This window comes from Anser brachyrhynchus, assembly GCF_964034855.1.
Source record: "Anser brachyrhynchus genome assembly, chromosome: 2".
Lineage (NCBI taxonomy): Eukaryota > Metazoa > Chordata > Aves > Anseriformes > Anatidae > Anser > Anser brachyrhynchus.
This window is the reverse complement of record NC_137695.1, coordinates 142,749,879-142,766,060: the sequence shown is the minus strand read 5'-3', so window position 1 is coordinate 142,766,060 and position 16,182 is coordinate 142,749,879.

Here is a 16,182-nt window from a genome sequence, read left to right as displayed (position 1 = left end):
TAGGGTTGAAGGAAAAACTGACTCCCTTTCACCTTACCCCCAATCGTATACTTTCTTCGCTCTTTTCGTAAAGTTCTGGAACCTATTTACATGTAGCAAGTTATTCCAACTTCCCAACCTTCCTCCTATAATACTTTCCCGGCTAGAATATTTCTTATTTTTGGCTACATTAAGACTTACTGGACAGCTAGTATGATGCCAGAGCTGGCAAAAGCTGATTTTTAGAATTTTTCATGTAAAGAGAAGGAAGACCTTTCTACCTTTATGGCCTGATCAAAATTGTTAGAAGTTATTTGGTAGGAGTTCCAGCTTGAAGTGTTTCTACTCTTCCTGCTCGTCTATTGTAACATGCTCATCTTGCATATACCAGAATGTTGTGGCCACGCTGAAGTTCAGCAAGGCAAAGTGTGAAGTCCTGCATCTGGGATGGAATAACATCAAGGATCATGGACTGAAGGGAATGAAACTTTCCTGAGAAGGAAGGACCTGGGGGATGGTGTATAGCAAGGTGAACCCAAGTCAGCAGGTGCTTTGTGGTCCTGCCATAGGCATGTGTCTTTCTACAATGTCCTGTCTGAGCTTTATTAGCAAAGACTGGAACTTACAGGCTTACAGAAGTGATTATTCTCCTTCGGAGAACACAGCTGGAATATGGTGCCCAAGTTCAGCGCTCCCTAATACAAAGCAGAGACTGATCTTCTGGGGAGGGCCACTGAAATGGTAAGGAGGAAAGGAGGAAGAGCCCATGATATAAAACAATCATGCTAGCATGGTGGAGATAAGCAGTTAAAGGTGAATTGTTGCTGGACTGTATATAGCAGCACAGAAAGCTGCTCTGCTGCACAAGTAGTCACTTCACTGATGAATGTTTGGTTTCTAGGAAGGGGCTGAAGGATCAGAGCTGCAGTTAGCAAGGTGCATTTGGAGCATAGTTTCCTAGGACTGAGTGTGCTCTTTATGCTGGGTTTTCTTGCTGTTTCTCAAGTTTTTTCTTGAGAGAGTGACTGAATTGCAAACTGTAGGTTCATTCTCTATCGCTACAGCCCCGAACTACTAGCTTTAGAACAGTCCAGATTGTGTAACAGCCACGTTCCCTGTTTGATAACACAATCACAGAAGAACTGTTATGTAATAATTAAAGAATTTTAAAATGAGATAAAATTGGAATGTTTTTTGTAAACAGCAGGAAAATGGCCCACATGCAGCTTTCCTTTTGACGGGAAGAATTTATTTAAGAGTAGTTGCTGAGTTTTAAAATCATCTTGTCTTGTGGGCACAGAATTGTTAGTTTTCAGTTCTGTTATTTTCAACCGTTCAATTCTCAGGTGCACATGCATTAAAAAGGTGTGTGCAGATTGTAGCACTGCTAAATTCTTGAGTTTCCCTCAGCTATTAAGTGAAACACCACTTTTTATCAGCAATTTTGAGACTTGAGAGTAATTCTGAATATAAAACTTGAAGAAAACGTCAGTTCAAAATTATTACAGTAATTACAGTACCTTCTGTAAATGTTTTGTATACCTAAATGTTTTTTCATCATACACGTTAGATATGACAGACCTGGACCTATGTGTCTCAAAGGGTCCTCTATTAAAGGGTTCAGTCGAGCTCACAAAATGCATCACTGTTAGGACATTCATGCACAGTAAATGACCGTGATAGTTTTGGTCCATTCCAGGAAGCTGAAAGTGTCAAGTTTATCCAACTTGCTGGAGATGTAAAAATGGAGATGTAAAAATCACATAGCAGAATTTTAGTGTTGTTGTTTGGTTTTGAGGGTGTTAGGGGTGATATCTTGCTTTCACCCTAGCGTTTCAATACCAGTGCAGTGATCACTGAAGCCTTTGACTTCATTGTGCAGTCAGGTAGGTTTCAGTATAGGAATACAAAATAGTAATTTGTACCATTTTCCAAAAGAAACAAATCACTGGTCAGTTCACTAAAACAAATTACAAAAAAATATATATGTGAAATTTAGAGCAAGCTATGTTCACTGGTTATATCTTCATAGGTACCTGCAAGTATGCTGTAAGTAGTTCCTAATTTTCTAAAAAATTGACTTTGAAATGATGTTTTGTTTGTTTTTTATATAACTTCATATTACTTCTGTCAGCTACCTGATATCTCTGCTATGGGAAGCTGTGAAGGACTATTCATGTCCCTTTTAATAAATAAAACATGGAAGTGGCTATATCATTGATAAGGAGTGCATCTGTTCTGAAGCTGTGAGGGTACGTTATTAAAATCATTCTCTTAAATCACATAGGTTTTGCCAGTTTTGATTGGTGAACAGGAGGTGCCTCATTGAAGGTGTTGGTATCCTTCAGGCTATACAGGGCTGTAGTCCCAGGTGACTTCGGTGAAATAAATTTATGCTTTTACTGGCCCAAATGGCCCCCTCTTCATTTTCTATGTTCTGGCATGGCTATTTAGAGGGGAAGAATTCTGTTCAACCCAAATCTGAAAGTGTGAGCCTTCACAGGATTCAGTGGTCAGTGTTGTGGCAATGCTCAGCCCTGGATCTTGCTGCACAAATAAACGTGTGCTCAGTATAGCTTGTTGCAGTGGATATTGGTAATGCGTCTTAAGTTGTACACCTAGGAGGTCTTAACAAAATAACTGGGTTAAGATTGAAATATGTAGGGGAGAAAGAGCAAAAGAGGGAAAGCAAAACATGTTCTCAGCCAAAGGATGAAGCTGTCTGGGGCATGAGTGTTGTGAGAGGTTGGCAGTAGATGAAACTTCAAGTACGACAATTGCAGATTCCGTCACAACGTTCCATTGACTAAGCTTTAGAAATCTCTTTAGTAATGTTTTATAAACATCCAGGAATAGTTCCTCCCATCTTTAAATTACATGAGGATAAGATCAACTTTGTGCCTCTTGTTTTGGCTTTGTTTTTAGAAAAATATTTGTAGTAACTGCTCAAAGAAATCCTTGGAAAAGGAAGAGAGGAAGAACGTGTTAAGACTTCCCCGTCTTTATTTTTTTGGGAAGAAAGGAACAGAGGAAAGGTTCAAGATGGGGAAATCTTTTACTTCTCCTCCTGTAAGAGCTTTTTTTTTTTTTGAACAATTTTTTTTTTTCCACACAATAAATTTGTTGAGCATTTACAACATATTATTGTCAAGTTTTCCTTCTTTGGTAGGAAAGACTGTAGTTTTCCTTCTCTAAACCTTCTCTAAAAAGTAATGTGTAAAGCTCTGATTTTCTGGGTATTAAAATGTCTTTTTCATTTCTCTTTTATTTAAAATTTTTACTAGTTTCATGAAGTTTTCTATATTCTTACTGGAGAAATGCTACCAGAAATTACACCTGCAGAAGCCATTCAAAAAATTTTATTCAAGGGGAATCAAGTGGTACCTCTGATAACGAACTCCTTTTCATACCACGTGTAAGTGTGAAAAGAGTGTGAGGAACTTCAGCCTGCAAGTTACATTCCTTCTCTGTAATTAGCTGATACTTTATTTGTAGACTTCAATATCCAAGACGAAAGCAAACTCAAATCAGATGCCTGTGAGCTGTACATTAAAATGAAGGTTTCAACACACAAGTATCGGAAGGCAGACATGGTATTCTTTATTCCAAGTCATCGCTACATTTTAATGCCTAAGAATATTATGCCAGCATCTCATTAAAAAAAAAATTAAAAATACTGTTTTGTATCATATAACAAAAATAACAGATAAAGTTGTTAAGAAAATGTTTTGACGTAAGCGGTATGAATGCGTTTTAGGGAGTTGTATACCTTTCTATTTTAGTAGTTGTAATACATTGAGATTTTAAACATCAAAGCATTTGGGCACTGCATATATGGTAACAAGGGCCATATAAATGTGTTCTGAGGGTGGCTGGCTTTGCCAGCAAGAACTAAAGATTCAGAACCTCTGAAGGTTGCTGCTGTGGGTTGGTGTGTGCTGCTGGTTTGTATTCAGCACCATGTTCCACTGAGAATTGTTCAGCACTTCTCCTTGCATCTGAAGTGGCAGGGTGGCAAGTGGAGAGCCGGTTGTCGTTCATTTCCTTGTTGGAAATCCAGAAACTTGCACAGCCAAAAGGGTGCTGCAACACTGTTCAGTGAGGTCCTCAGATGAAGAAACAGCTTCAGGACTGTGGAGCCCACAGAAGAATGAACTGCTTTGCGTGTGAGATGCAGCTCAAGTGTTCTCTGCCCCTCATCTTATGTGTACCTTGTTCTATGTATCTCTTGGTAAGTGAAAGCAATGAGTCTTGCTTGTTTTTGATATAAAGTAAGAAAAGCCTTTCAAATATAATTTTTTGGTGCTTTCAAGCCATTACATCTTGTACTAATGCAGTATCAGCAACTCTAAACACAAGCTAGGTATAAATGTGGATGCAGACAAAAATACCCATATTGTAGAGCTTTACCCCCAAGGAGTTCACAGTCCTTGCCAGGTTCACACTCTAGTTGTTGAGCACCATTTGCTGCCAGCACATCAGGGAAGTTTCTCATGAACAGCTTTTATTGTAATATAAAAATAATGAAATCACTTCAAGAACTTTTCAAGGTGTTGAACTGTGTGGAACAAAAAATGCAAGAAAAGCAACATTTTGATATTTCTCAGCTATTTACCTATGACCCTGTCCATTCCTTTGTGTCATGTTGGTGGTGGTGGTTACATGACCACCATTTTGGGGGTATTGTTTTCTGGTTTGTTATATGACTTCACCATGACCTTGGATGAATGTGAGCTTGGGGGAAGCTACAGGGAGTGTGTAAGAATGGGAAAGGAAGGGCTGTTCCTTGCCAGTGCTGTCAGAAACAGCATCATGCTGTACCTTCGTGCTAACTGGCAATGTAAGGACTAAAGCAAGAACTGCTGGAATTGTTGGAATCAGAAGAAAGCAAATGGAGAAAGTCAATGAAAAGCACTTGTGGGCACTTCTTTGCTGGCAGGATTTGACTTTCCTTGTTCCTTCTGTATCTGCCTTTGTGTACTTTCTTGTCATCTTTTTTATTTACAAACACCTGCCCCCTCATAGCAGAATAATGTAGCAAAGACTTCCAAAGCTAATGGGTAACAGCAGGTTATACGTATAAAGTACAGAGAACAGATGACTGCTGGTAAACTATATAGCACATGAGCTCCCTGCAGACACATACAAGCCCAGTAGCCTAAGAAAGGATGACACCTGGCAGCAGGAGCTGAGTTATGAAATTAATTCTTTAGCATATCTTAGCAGCAAGTTAACAGGCTATAAAATAACTTCCTTGCTTGTATAATGCACTCCTGATTGGATAAACTATAATTTAAATAAATGAAAATGCATATCTGCAAGCCTCCTAATGAATGTTTTCATTTTGTATGAGAATGAGCAATGCTTTACAGAAAGTAAAATCATCACTGAATTATAGCTGTCCGAAGATGCCTTAAGTTGTTGAAGTAGAGGATGGTTATGGTACCTCAGCAGCCTGAGCTAGGCGATAAGCTGCGCCTCAGCACCTTCCTCGATCCCACTCCAAACACATCTTCACAAGGAGGATGTTTGTTTCTTGCTCAGTGTGTCCTTAAGTGATAACAGGGACATTTTAAATTGAGACTGTGTACGATTCCTTTTTCTCCTGTAAAAGAGTGATTCTGTGATTCTGTGAAGAGGAGGCTTTGTGGTGGCAGTACACTCTCCCATCCGCACTGTGCTAACAGTATGGGCTAAAGTTCTGTGTCCACTGTGTCCCCAAATGTCTCTTTTTGTAAGAGTTTGCATTCATATGTTATGGCCACTGGATAAATTTGAACCTGAGTACCAGGTAAAATCACGATGCAGTATAAACATATTCCATAGCTTAAGGAATTTAAAAATGTGTATGAATTTGGCTGTGGTGTTGGCGCTTGTCTTCCTGGGGATAACTAGTTACCAAACCTGGTTATACTAAGGTGGCTACGAAGAGAAATTTTAGTGCTAACAACACGAAAGATTAAGCTTCTTTCAGTACATTAACTTCTTGGTACAGTGAACACCCAGGGTATATGGAAGAATTTGGCATGGGATGCTTGTGAGAGCTCGTACTTGCATCTGTACAAGTGCGGAGAGGTGCTAGCCCTGCTGCTCTGCCCAGAGCAGGCTGGAAGCTGCACTGCGGCAGCTTATAAGAGATGGGGAAGTGCAGGTTATATTCCTCTAATCATGACCATAGGCAGCATACATGGAAGTTACTAGGACAACAATATTTTTATACCCATGTTGGGAACGCTTATTTGTTGTCCCTTGGTGAGCCGAGGTTACGGTATTTATGGAAAACTCATGCCACTTACTCAGTGTTTAGAGAAGTATCAACCTTGTGTTTAAGCTACAAGACTGGATGTGAGAGGATTAAGACTGTCTACATGGCTTTGACACAGATTTCTTGTTTAATCTCATAAAAAGGAAGCACGGAATCTTTGTGCCTGCACTTAAAATACCTCTTGAGTTTTGTGATGTTAATTAATTTAATTATTTCAGTATGTTTTCATTTCCTGGTACTCTGTAGGAACCACAGAAATGCTAGGTATTATTAGTTCAGAAGATATTTAATTTTTATTTATTTATTTATTTATGTGGGGTGAGAAGACTATTTTTACTGCTTTAAGGAGTGTTTTTCTTCCCGTGACACCAGATGGATATATTTTTTGAGTAAGAAAAAAGGTGATGATATTTACACACTAAGAGTTTATCCTACATAAAACTACAGTTCATTCTTCTATCTTACAAAAACCTTGTATAATTTCCTTGTTGTGAAAACCTTTCTTCTAATGATTTTCGGGAAAGAACAAAGAATCTTTGTTTTCAATGGAGGACGTTTTGGTTATTGAGAATATATACAACAGTGAGTAACCTGTTTATTTCTTTTCTGCAGGTTTACTTTTGACCTAACTAGGGACTATTTGTTTAGTGTTATGCTTTTCTTACCTTATATTTAGGAAAAGGCTTATTTCAAGTAATTTCCTCTCCATTCCTCGCTGCATACTGCCTGAAGGATTTGAAACTCGCTCAAGGCAGACAGCCTCCAAAGTTTTGAAAATATTTATTGGAAAGCATTAGTACCAAAAATATAGTTCAATATGTTGTATGATTTCAATATAAAGGGAGTGCTACAAGAATGAGAAATGTCAGACAATTTCCATGGGACTACAGAAGGTTCAAATCAAGTTAGGAAAAACAAGGACACTCATATATTTTGGCTTTCAACATGGTTAGGTATTAGTTTCTAGTACTAATTCGACCGGTGTTTTCAAAGAATATATAGTTTCAGTTCTGAGGACTATAATTACTCACACAGCTCAAAGGTAGTAATAATTTGCAGTGCCCCCACCCACCCACAAAGTAAACAGAATTCATGCGAGGTCAAGCACTTGTGATCGAGTTATTATTGGTATGTCCAACTATAGATTGAGGAACCTAATTCAGACAGACATGCCATTTCAAGTCATGTTTACATTGTGTAAAATGCCATAGGAGCATGTTGGATAAAGGTGCTTTATTTAATAGTAAGGTGAAGGAATACCCCTGGTGTGAAATGAGCTTTCTATTTTGACTTCATGCAATCCTCTCCTCCCTCCCTCCCCACCAATATCTGACTGCATCTTGTTATATAATTTGTGACAATTTTGTCAAAAAGGACAGCTTGTGTTACTTGGAGGGCCTTCATGCCAATTCCAAAATGAAAAGCAACGCACACTGCCAGTAGAGCAATTGCCTTTGGGCTTATTGAATTTCTTTTTTCACTCCCACTCACCACCACAACCAACTCAGGAAAAAAAATATATCCTCAAAAAAGCTTGTTAGAAGTCAGCAGAACTGAATGCTGATAAAATGTTAAAAACGGAATTTCCTAGGGAAAAATAAAATTGTATTAAACATTATTTATAGCCTGATCTACGTGTACTGATTTATAGAGCTAGACTCAATGGGACTGTTTGACATATAGGCAGAAGAAGCCACAAAGAGGTACACATTGTGTTTAAACACATGGATTTCAGCAGCCCACCGTGTTCTCTGCACCTTTGCTTTCTCTACCAGAATCTGAGTTTATCCTGTGGAGGGGGTCAGCACAGCCCTGTCTCTTTCACTCTGTCCATATGTTATCTCTATATGTGTCAGGAAAGTAAATAGGATATTAAAAAGATATCTATAAATTGGCAGTATCCATCTATTTAACTAATGGTATCCATCAATTCGTGTAGATTGCATCAAAATTGCCAACTATACCACAGTGGGGAATCTAAGATGCTTTACTTAACCCACACAATTTTTTTCAGCTCTGTGATATACCTGAATCGATGAAATTTTATGGACTTGTATGAGTGAGTCATGAGGAAGGATGCAAAGGGAAGCCATGGGGGAAAGCCTCTGTTCCAGAGAAGAGTTTGAAAGGCATGTCTAAAGAAACAGGACACAGCAAGTGATGGAGAATCCTGGGGAAAGTACAAAGACAGCATGAAACAGCAGGAGGTGTATTATGGAGGAGAGAGATAAAGAAAGAATCTGTTAGATAAGAAAAATCAAAAAGTACTAGGCAATGGTAGGAGGAAATCAGAGCAGAGATGCATACACAATAAAAAGTTGTTAAAAAACTTGTTAATGGCCATGAGTATGCAGGAGAAGTGTTAAATCTGCACCAATTAAAGGGGGTTGTTGGCTAGTGGCACTGCAACATTTTTTCTAAATTTCTGTCTGCTTTAGTTGCAGGAATGGGGCTGTAAGAGATGGGCAAAACAGGATGGGAAAAGAGAGGATAAAATAGGCTCTAGTGTTTGTCTCTTAATTTTATCCGTTTTCTGTGTGTTGGCTCATTAAGAATCCCACCCGTCTTCCAAGAGAGAAACCAGTTTGGTTTCTCCTTGAAAAACTTTGTTTTCTCTCTAATGTAAGATAAGATATTTTAGACACACCATGCTGTTTGCATGGAAATATTACAGTTGAGGAGTTAAATGGCAGAAACAGCAATGGAATAATAAGCTTGAGGAAAGTAGTCTCTGGCAGCTGGTTGGAGGTTTTGGTTAGTAGCTGTAACAATCCAAAGGCTTCTAGTACCACAAGCTTCTTTCTTTCCTTTTTGGTTTATTTGTGATGAGAGAAGAATGACAGAAAAGGTCCAATTTTAAATTTCCAACATACTTGTATTTTTTTCTCTCGTGTTGGAAGGCTGATTTATTAAGTGACACCGAAGCAGGCTCACCGCTGGGGGAATGGCACACGACAGATCTCGCTATCAATCTGACAAAAGCTCCAAGCTAGAATTTGCATAGGAGCTCCTGTACAAAATGCCACAAATAAATAATATCATGTGGGGATGTCTGAGAGCAAGGAGTCACCAGAGTCCAAACCTCCCAGAGCTAGAGGAGCAGTCTGGCTGGGAGATCGATGGTTTGAACAAGGGAGAGAATACTTCTCATACTGGGGCAGCCTGCCAGGAACCATAAGAATCAGTTTATTATTGCTAGATTGATCTGAAATGAGGATAAAAAATTACAGAGTGTGGTTGTTCCAAGCACTATAGGTGGCTTGTTGTCCTCATGCTGTCAAATGGCCTGGGATATCAAACTAGAGATATAGCCGTCATTTTGGTCAGGATCTGCCAGCCCCAGAGCTGCCTTTCAGGATCCTTTCACTAGTGCCCTCTCACATATATCTGTTGAAATGTACTGAATGGAAAAGGCACAAAGTTCACTGAAGAATTAGGGTCTAAGCCTATTCTTTAGATGCACCTGACCTGCCCATAAAAATGTTATGAGACAGCTGTGTGGTCACCCCTGCACACACACGAAATGGAGGTGTAACCGTACCAGGTGAGGGTGCACTCATACTAGCCTATATACACTTGATCTGGATACCAGTAGCAATGCAGATGCTACCTTTCAGGATTCAACAAAGATTAAGTATCTACATAAGGTCCCAGTGTCCTTGGCAGTTCGTACAGCCCACGGTGAAGCCCACACAGCTAGATCATACAATGTTTGGGTTGGAAGGGACCTTAAGGATCACCTAGTTCTAGCCCCCAAAGTTCTTCTCGGCCGTCTGCCTGCCAGGTGATGCTTGCAGTGCTGATTTAATCTCCGTGTTGAAAATACCTGCCATAACCCCCCAGACTATACCAGTGTAAGGATTGCCCAGTAAGTATCAAAAAGTTGGGTTATGCCAAGGCTGCTGCAGCAGTATTGTCCTAGCCACACTGTACATTCCTGAAATTTTCTGTCTGGCTTTGAAGTGAACAGTGTAGCTAACTATACTTTTACATCTGGTGTCAAGTATATGAGAGATTTACTGCACATTTTACTTGGATCCTCTAAGACTGAGAGTATGGCGTTTTCTTCATTTAAATTTTTTTTTTTAACCACAGCTCTGTTGATAAAGAAAGCAGAAGGGAGAAATGTGTTAGTATATTATGTTTTATGTGTTAGTTTAGCAGGCAGAAATGTGTAAGAACAGTCAGTGTTCAATCAGCTTTCTTCAGCCAGCCAGTGGGATTACACTGATTTGGGAATCTCGTTGATAACCATTACGCCATTTGTCACCAGCAGTGTCCCCATGTGATACCATAGGAAAAATTAGTGATCAAAACCCCTACTTTCACTTCCAGGTGCCTAAATCTAAAAATTAAATCTGTGAAACCTTTCACGGCTGCAATCTAACCTTTGAGACTCCTGAACTTCCCACGTGGCTGAATTCCCAACTTCATGCGTGCAGGCAAAGCTTTCCAAGAGCTCACAGCGTGACCTGCGTGCACGCAGCGTCCAGCCTGCACCGTGGGTACTCCAAGAGCATAGCCCTCAGATCTGGCCAAGCAGGAAAACAAAAACAGACGAAGAAAGGTATGTCTGCTGTATAGTCTGGGCAAATGCCTGAGACACTCAGCTGCAGGCAGAAGTCCACCTTTTGCTGATTTGGAACAAGGATTTGAACAGAAATATCTCGCCTCTCAGGAAAGCATCAAAGTGGCTTTTCCTTTTTCTGTTTTTAGGCCTCCTAAGTGACTTTTTTTTTTTTTAAGCAGTTCTGCTCCAGCATATTTTAGTCATTCCCTTACAATCAATGTTTAAGTGCTTTACTCAAAATGAAACAACTATCTCTAAGAAAAAGACAAACTATTAATCTACAAGCCAGTAACCCAAATACAAATACTTTTTTTATACCTTGAGTACAAAACAGTACAGTTCATGGAAATGTTCTGGTTTAGCCAAAACTCTCCACCAGGGTAAACACAATGACAAAGTGGATGTTTTTGATTGAGAAATATCAGTTAGTGATGTAGGACTAGGAGGTGTTTTGAGCAAATTTGCCAACGAGACCAAACTTGGAAGAGTTGTAGACTCGGCTGGGGGTGGAGAGGCCTTGCAGAGAGATCTGGACAGATTGGAGAGCTGGGCGATCATCAACCACATGAAGTTTAACAAAAGCAAGTGCCGGGTCCTGCACCTGGGACGGGGCAACCCTGGCTATACGTACAGACTGGGCGACGAGACGCTGGAGAGCAGCCCCGCAGAGAGGGTTGTGGGGGTTGTGGTTGACAGCAAGTTGAATATGAGCCAGCAGTGTGCCCTGGCAGCCAGGAGGGCCAACCGTATCCTGGGGTGCATCAAGCACGGCATTGCTAGTCGGTAGAGGGAAGTGACTGTCCTGCTCTACTCTGCGCTGGTATGGCCTCACCTCGAGTACTGTGCGCAGTTCTGGGCACCACAGTACAAAAAGGATGTAAAACTGTTGGAGAGTGTCCAGAGGAGGGTGACGAAGATGGTGAAGGGCCTAGAGGGAAAGACATATGAGGAGTTGCTGAGGTCATTTGGCCTGTTCAGCCTGGAGAAGAGGAGGCTGAGGGGGGACCTCATCACAGTCTACAACTTCCTTGCAAGGGGGAGTGGAGGGGCAGGCGCTGACCTATTGTCTGTAATCACCAGTGATAGGACCCGTGGGAATGGTGTTAAACTGAGGCAGGGGAGGTTTAGGCTGGACGTCAGGAAGAGGTTCTTCACCGAGAGGGTGGTCACACACTGGAACAGGCTCCCCAGTGAAGCGGTCACTGCACCAAGCCTATCTGAATTTAAGAAGCGATTGGACTGTGCACTTAGTCACGTGGTCTAAACTTTTGCATAGACCTGTGCGGTGCCAGGAGTTGGACTTGATGATCCTTATGGGTCCCTTCCATCTCAGGATATTCTATGATTCTATGATTCTATATTGGAGACTTCTGAGATATCCATGAAGAGATTCATTCTTAGTATGTATAGCTGTGCTAATGGAGGACTTCAGATAGTGAGTTGGCTGGAAGGGTAGCTTTGTTCTAGTGCTTGTTCAAATAATTTATGCAGTATTGCAGGATTTTGCTTATGTCCACAGTCTCAGCCTGGACATGTACAACATATATAGTTATATATTTTACTAAAATGATTAAGTTACTTTCATTAACTGCTATGGCATATTTTATCTGCTATGGTACTGCATGCTTTTATGAAAACTCTGCTTCCTGAGTATCTTGCTGGAAGACTGAAAAAGCAAATCATAAAAATGACTCAACTTCTCAGTCAATGTTACATTTGCATTACAGTATCAAATGCAAGAGCAAAAACAGTTGTAGACCATTTGGGATTTAATTAGACGTGCTGCAGCTACATCAGCCAGATTCCTGACTCGGTACAGGCAAACGCTACCAAGGTAGATGCTATGTTCATGATGACTTATCAGCCTGCCTGATGAGGTTGTCCATAACCAGGCTCAGATTTTTTGTCCTTGGGCTTCCTAATTGCCATCAGGCCTGTGCCAATCTCATTTGGCCTTTCTATGCCAGCTCAGAAGAACCACCATTCATTTCCCTAATTTGAGAGAGAGATGGGCTTACAGAAGTGAGCTGGGAAAAGGGCCACAAAGTTTATTGAGGACTGTCTTTCATATGAGGAGGGGCTGAGAGAAATGGGACCGTTTAGCCTGCAGAAAGGAGGTCTCAGAGGATTATTATCAAAGTGTATAAACAAATACCTGATGAGAAGGAGGTGGTCAAACACTAGCACAGCTTGCCCAGAGAGGTCTTGGAGTCTCCATCCATAGAACTATTCAAAACCTGACTACTCAGGGTCCTGGGCATCCCACTCTGGGTGTCCCTGCTTGAGCAAGGGGTTGGACTAGATGGCCCCCAGAAGTCCCTGCCAGCCTCAGCGATTCCATGATTCTGTGATAATCATATTTGTATTTGAGAAAGCTGAATGGAAATGTGCCAGTACCAAACAGCTCAATATACCCATTCTTAAAAAGCAGGACAGCTATGCCAGAGCTGAAGTCAGCCCCCAGCCCAGGGCCACAGAGCTTGCTATGAGTTCATTCTCCAAGGTTCCTATGGTATGCCCCCTCTTGTCTTGGAGGGAGGTCCGAGATGTCTACCAGCACAAGGGCAATAGCTGGGAAAGTCCAAAATAAGTTGGTCCCTACCCAACAACTTCAATATCAGTGTGGCTGGGATCTGACACGGGTCTGGCCAAGGCTGAGTTCTGATGGAAGAAAGTTTAAGGACCCTGATGGGTCCTCTGGAGACAGGAATGTCCTGCTCCTGTTCTGAACATCTGAGCCATATCCTGGGCATGAACAGGAGTAGAGGGTATTGCTAATATTGTCACTGGTGAGAAAGATGATTTGCTGCTCTCCCACCTGATAAGCTTAGGATTAGCTCTTCAGAAGTTTCTCTCTCTTTCTGCATCCCTTTTTAATTATGGCTGGTTTTACAGTTGTGAGTTGAGGGTTTGCTTTCTTTCGGTAGATGATGGGTACACTGCTGCTGGCTGGGCCCTAGCTCCTGCTTGTGTCCCCCCTGGAGACAGCACCATTTGCTTTTCTCTGTGACTCTTCCAAACAGTGAGTGAGCAGTTTGGGTAAAGCAGCACAAGCTTGCTTGACAAAACTATACATTGTGACTCAGTCAGCCTGGTCTTAGACCTCTTCCATGTCCATTGCTTTTGCTCCAGGTTGGTCACATCCCAGCAGCTGGTGGCAAACTTGAGAATTCAAATGCAGTCACAGACACAGCAAACATTGCTTATTGCAAAAGGAGAGCATGGAAAAACTTATCTAGCTAGACTGATTTGTGTGCTGTGCCCTGCCCTTCTATTCCATCCTTTCCCTGCAGATGATCATAATTTAATCATCAAGCATCTGACAAGACATCTGTGGTTATAAATGAGAATTTTAACCTGAGGTAGCAAGCCAGTGCTCACCTAACATTTCACGGAACAGCAGACTCCTTGGCTGACCCAGCAAGCAGTTGCCATATCAAATAAATGATACCAGATAAGCAGATACCAATACAAAACCTATTGGTCTGGTGTTTTTTAAAAGTCTTGAAACAGTAGGTAGCTGCAAGCCAGCATAGCAGAGATCTCCGCTCTCTTTATTGGAACCTAAAGGCCTTCCCTTATCTGTTGCATGGAGCGCTGCTCAGGAAACTGCTGAAGAAGTCTTGGTGGAGCTGTCTGAGTGACCTGGTGATTGAGGGTTCCGGGGAGGCAGCACAGGGTCCCTTCTGATCTCCAAAGAGCCACCGTAAGGGAGACACTGCCCCAGCCAGCCAAGACCTTTGGAAAGCACAGGCAACATGTGTCCTTACTGTCAGCCACACTGTCAAAGAACAGATCAAATCTGACAATTTTATTATAAAACAAGGCGGGGGAACTCATGTCTTTTTTCTGTGTGATAAATTACCCAGGGAGGGAGAGCAGGGTACTCAGACTTGTCCTTGTCCTTTGAGTCCACATCCACTTCTTCTGCCTCCTGGGGGCTGGTAGCCTGATGTTTTTTCCTCACTGAAGGCTAGCAATAGATGTGTTGCTTCTTTCAGTCACAGCAACTTCATCATTATTGACCACAGAGAGAGTATTTGTGGTCTGACTGCTCCAAAGCAGATGTAAAGGAGGCTCCAAGCAACCCCTTCTGAAATGGTTTTGCATGCTGCACTGAGGAAGGTAGAGTTTACATCCCCCCGCCTGCCTTCCCTACTGCTGTACATTCAGGCCTGGAGGTTTACATTTTCCTCAGATGCATTTTGCAAGTGGACCGTTCCAAGATATTTTCTCAGAATGTGTCCAAAAAAAGCACACTGAAAAGACTAGGGTGATAGAGTGAAAACAACAATACACATTTTGTGCTTGTTTTGCATTTGGGCTTTGAGAATGCTGCTGTGAGAGATCTCCGCCTTTCGCATTTGCTGGTTTGAGGCAGAGGCAAAACTCCAAAACTCTGCTACTAAAATATCCTTGAAATCAATCTAAAGGTTGCTTCTGAGGTCACAGCCTTCAGGGTGAGGATCAAGCTTAAAACAGTTTTAATTTTATTGTTGCTATTTCAGTTTTGGATTTAGGTGCATCAGTTCAGGTGAAATTTAGTTGTAGACATTCAGATATGTTCCTCTTGAACTAAGGTTCTTCAGGGGTTTAGCCCCTAGTTTCTATTTCACACGTATGCAAGATATAAGATATAAAGTGTTCCATATTTTCCTACTATTAAAAAAAGAAATCGTAATATTTCTGATATCTAAAAAAGATAGTGACAACGCTAAGTGGACAGCAATTGCTCAAGATGAATTCACTTTTAAAATCCATTGCCTGAAACTGTCCCAGCCACATCTCTCTGCATCTCCCATGCTGGGCAGATAAAATATGGATTTTGATACCGCAACGACTGCTTACTGTGCAAGATGCTGTTCCACAGAAGGGCTAAACAGTGGGGGGTGGACTTGGGCCCAGTGTTATTATTAGTTGTGTTCACCAAGCCAGCTATCAGTCAGAAAATATTCAGCTGCCAGCTGTGGGCCAAACCAGGGCTGGGGTGAAGGAAGGTTTGGGAGTGTCATGAGGGCATTGCAGATGATCAGTAGCTGTTTTTAGACTAAGCCATGTGATTTGTTATATTCCCTTTGTTAATTGTCATGCTGCCTGAAAACCCAAACCTTGTGCTTTATCCAGGGAAAGAAGCTGACATTAAACATGGAAATCAACACTGAGTTCCATCTGACCCAAAAAAATCCATTAAAGAGGTGATAAAACTTCAGTGTTGAGTTCAGAGAAAACAAAGTGAAATATCTCTGTTTGGCATGGCCTCACTTACTCTCCTGCATTAAAGGGCTCTGTGAAGGAAAAAAAGGACAATCCGAAGGAAAGTAGAAATTAATTGTGGACATCGTCTACTAGATTACCACATGTATTATTC